A 229-nucleotide genomic window follows, 5' to 3' on the forward strand; every position below is an offset into this window, starting at 1 on the left:
TGTGACCTGCCGGTACCGGGTCAAGTCAGAATGAAGGCCCCGTCCCGAGGGCCGCCCCTGCGTGGCTTCGGCCGGGGCAGCCAGGCTCGCCCCGGGCTCACGTTACACGCCGTTCCCGGCTGCTCAGCCCTGAGCAGCGGTAGCACGTTAACGGCAATCAGGGCACCGCTGACGGACGGGGGTCCGGCCACGGAGCCGCCCCCCGGGGCCCGCTGCCCACCCCGCTCCC

Source organism: Antrostomus carolinensis, unplaced genomic scaffold (assembly GCF_000700745.2).
Source record: "Antrostomus carolinensis isolate BGI_N321 unplaced genomic scaffold, ASM70074v2 scaffold5138, whole genome shotgun sequence".
In the NCBI taxonomy this organism is placed as follows: Eukaryota; Metazoa; Chordata; class Aves; order Caprimulgiformes; family Caprimulgidae; genus Antrostomus; species Antrostomus carolinensis.